Raw genomic sequence first — 4,524 nt, forward strand, 5'->3', positions numbered from 1 at the left:
CGTTATAAGTGTGGCGTGTTCTGGCATCTTAGGCGGTAGGAGTTATTTACTTTGATTTATTGACATTAAAACCGTATCTATTTCTAACGTGTAGGATTTCTTGCATTTCGGTGTAAGTGTATGGAAACCAGCTGATCTTACATTTTTTGACGTGAAACATCTATAGCCGCACGTAAAACCGATTTCTGGCGTGGCGACGCATGCCGTGCGCAATAACTATTACCGAAGTCACTGATTAAACGAATTAAGTAGTCACGATTTGAAATAAATTCGTAAATTTTTGTATTTAATGAAAATAAATGTTTATTCAATAAATAGTCATCGTAATATTTTATTTTATCAAAAAATTGTAATATTTTATTTTATCATTATGACATATTTAGTTCCTATCACAATATGTTCTTTTCTGCATATTACTTTTACAAAATAATGTCGATGTTTCACATCTGCCAGGCGTCCCGTGACGGCTCACATTTTTTTTTTATAATATAAGAGTAGCAGACGAGCATGCAGTCCACCTGATGGTAAGTGGCTACTGCCACCCATGGACATCTGTAATCAACCCCAGATAGGATTAGATATTCCTACCTTAGGTCGGCCACAGATGCGCCGCTACCCCTGAGGACTAAGCTGGAACGCCTCAGAAAAGTCTGTCTCCCTTACCACACCCTTCAAACCGGAACACAGCAGCGCCTAACTGCTGTTATTAGGTAGAAATAGGTGTGGTGGTGGTGCCGCCGGAGTCGAACCACAAAGTGTTCTACCACCTTCAAAGGTACATATACCTTACATATACATTACATATACCTAGGTGTAATAAAAAAAGGAAAGGCGAACATTTTAGCCTTTAAGAGTGGCGATGCTTTTGTTACCTATAATTCATAGGAAGAATCCCTGTTCTATATGGAGTAGGTTTCAGGTATCCTGTCTCTGTAGTTCCGGGAATAGAATAGGGCTAAGGTATCCCCTACCTGTCGTAAGAGGCGACTAAAAGTGGGCTTCCGGGTTTGCTGGCGGCAAGAGTGGGAGCTCGAACGGCAAGTAACCCCGGGAAGGACGGCGGTATGTGTGGTCGCCTGCCGTCGTAAACACCAGGTGTGCAGGAGGAGCGTAAACTGCTCCCCCCAGGGCAGAGCCCGACCGGGGCATCGCGCTCGGAGGACTCCGGCTGTGTTCCATCGGAGATCCTGGAGTTCTCCACCAAGTGCTGAGGACGGCCACCGGGAGGTTGTAGTGTTCCCACATCGTCGGGTACCTTTTGAAGGTTTCCCCCCTCGAAAGCAAAAAAAAAGGTTACAGATATCCATGGACGGCAGTAACGACATACCATCTGGCGGATAGCATGCTCATTTGCTAAAAAAATAATCATTTGTTTGTTGAAAAAAAAAAACAAAAAATTAAAGCGCTGATCATGTGCTAGCAAATTTTCTGTTTCTGGTGTCCCTCAAGACTTGATGCCCTAAGCATTTCCTTAAATTGCTTATAGCCTAATCTGGCACTGCATTTGTTTAGGAGTACTGTTCCTGAGAGTAACAATGGAAGCGACTGTAAATAAATTACCGTTCCGTATACAGGCAGATTGATCGTGAAATACCTTCGACAACGCAGACGTGACCCCATTTCAAACTATGTGTACTGTAAGAGTACATATCATGTTTGGTTATAAGGCTTGTCTGTTTTGTATTATTTTAAAATTTTATTTCATACTAGCTGACACAACAAACTTTGTACCGCCTCAAAATCTATTTATCAAATATATTTTCTATAAAATATAGCCTATGTTACTCGTGAATAATGTGGCTTTCGAATGGTGAAATAATTTTTAAAATCGGTCTAGTAGTTTTTGAGCCTATTCATTACAATCAAACAAACAAAGTTTTCCTCTTTATAATATTAGTATACATTAATAAAAGAGCAGTGATAACGTAGTGGTTACAACGCGGCCTCTCAATCGGATGGTCCGAAGTTCAAATCACAAGCAATCAGACCTCTTATTTTTCAAACTTAATTGCTTCTTAAAAATAATTATCACTTGCGTAAAGGTATGTGAAGTCTATCAATACTAACTTGGCCAACGTGGTGCACTATGGCTTAATCCTACTCATTCTGTAAGGACGTGCCCTTCAGTGGGACAGTGATGGGTTGATGAAGATGATTAACAATAAAGGTGGCGGGTTCCTTTGTCGGTCGGTTGTACATCGGCACACCTATTTTATCTTGAAAGAGTACAAAGTGACACAAAAAATCACAAAGTTAATTAAATTTTGTAATTTTGTGTTTATGCTATCTAACGTTGAAATGATTATACTACAGAAACACAATTTGTATACTACACGTTTCAAGGTGTTTTTCCATCTCTTATAACTTCATTATCGTTACACTCAAAAGTATGGGGGTTTTTATGTAAATTCATATTACGTTATGGCTTAAAAGTTGACATTGTTAGCATGGCATGACAGTATAATTGTAGAAATTTTATTTATAATTTTATTTATTATTAAAAGTGTATATTGTTGAAAATGATTACAATCAACTTTATAAATGCTCAAAACGTACACATGTATGACGTTTCGGTGATTTTCCAAAATCATGACAACGAATATAAACAGGATTGGTTAAAAGAACAGATTTTTCACCAAATTAGTATTTATTTATGAAAACTCTAAACAGAGATAATTTAAATATTAGTTACAATCGGATAATACTTACAAAACTTATCCTAATGGCACAACTAAAAATATGTAAAAAATACCATTGACTTCTTAATAATAATAAAATTGATATGATAACATGAGTTCAAAAAATAATGAAGTATGCATATTTATTACGATTTATGAGGAATTTTAGACATGCAAATATTGTAAAAATATTTTTACATGCACAATTTTTAATTTTACAAACGAGTATTTTTAAGAAATCCGTTTTAAGTATATAAAATAAAAATAAAACACAATTTATAAGTTCATCGGTGAACTCATATAAAATAAATACGTTTTGTTTAAAAAAAAAAGCAGTGATTCTTTTGAAAACAAAAATATTGCCAAAATTTGTTTAAAATGCACGTCATTTATTTTTCGACAATCTTTCATATATTTTTGTAACAGAAATCAGTTTTTTTTATAGTACATCACAATAATACGAATGATATGATAATATATGAAAAATATAACTAAAAATTATTATAAAACATTAAAATTACAATTAAGTATTTTACATAGCATGTCTAATTTTTCCAAGACCTACTTGTAAAGTTGCCTACTTGTAAACTTGAGTTATAAAAATAACTATTTTACAAAACAACTATAAAATGTATACTAAGATAAAAAAAAATTAAACACACTTTGGACGGATAAAATACATGAAATTATTGTCTTTACATTAATTGAGGTATAATAGTATCAGATCCTTAGATATAAATACTAATTAAAATAAAATTTGAGCTTTGTGCTTTAATTTTCAAGCGCATTAATAGAATAATACTTATAAAGCCTTAATGTACTAGCGTTTTATATAATACGGCTCCGGGTTGTAACATGATGTAAACTTGGCCCGGGTCTCGATCCCGGGCCAAGTTTACATCATGATTTAGTTTTCTGGGTCTGGGTGTTTTATATATTTGTTTTTGTGTGCATGAAATTTGTGTGCACATATAAAATTGTACTGTTGAAAGAATGTAAAAAACGTGTTAAAAGTGTAAAATAATCAAAATACTCATTTAGATTTTGCAAATTATTAATCACCTATCATCAATCATTAATATACAATATAATATCATTAAAGAGATTTGGAGTATCCATTTATGTTAATTACCAAAATATGCTAATTAAAATCTACTCTACATTCAGACTTTGTAATAATATCATAATAAGGACTGTTGTCCCGTATTGAAATCTCAAAAATTTACTCATAAAAATTTGGCCCTATTTAAATCATAAAATCTATATATTGGCAGTCCGCTGCTGAGTATATGCCATTGTAGGACTTTTCGGATTTGTCGCTCTTTTATTTTGGACGTTTTTGAGCTCAAACTTAAGTAATCTTCCATTACTTTGTTTGTCCATTGGTTATTTTGTACAATACACTTTTTTTCATTCACTTACTTATTACAAATGTGACCCATTGTTTTAAATAAATGCCAAAAGATGGTACTTTTCACTTGAAACACCTGTTTTGATTCTCTTGGGGGTCCATGGCTTCACTTTTACTTTTAGACCCCCTACGGATCTTAGGGTATCGTTGCTAATGTATATTGTACTTGAACCACCTAAATATTCACCCTTACTAAATAAAAAATATTTTTAACTACCATATAGGTACTCTTGATCTACTCTTGAACTACTCTTGATTGGTTGATATAGGTAATTATGATCTTAAGTGTGTATTGAAATTTAGTAAATCTATGAAAAAAATATAAACAATGATAACTATCAAGGCTCTTTTCCAAAATCGCTTATTTCTACATACGACAATACTAATAAGAGCATGGGATAGCGTGTATGTGATTATTTCTGAGATAATAAATGG

This window comes from Epargyreus clarus, unplaced genomic scaffold (assembly GCF_041222505.1).
Source record: "Epargyreus clarus isolate Ecla_fem2 unplaced genomic scaffold, WU_Ecla_fem_2.2 ptg000002l, whole genome shotgun sequence".
NCBI classification, from domain to species: domain Eukaryota; kingdom Metazoa; phylum Arthropoda; class Insecta; order Lepidoptera; family Hesperiidae; genus Epargyreus; species Epargyreus clarus.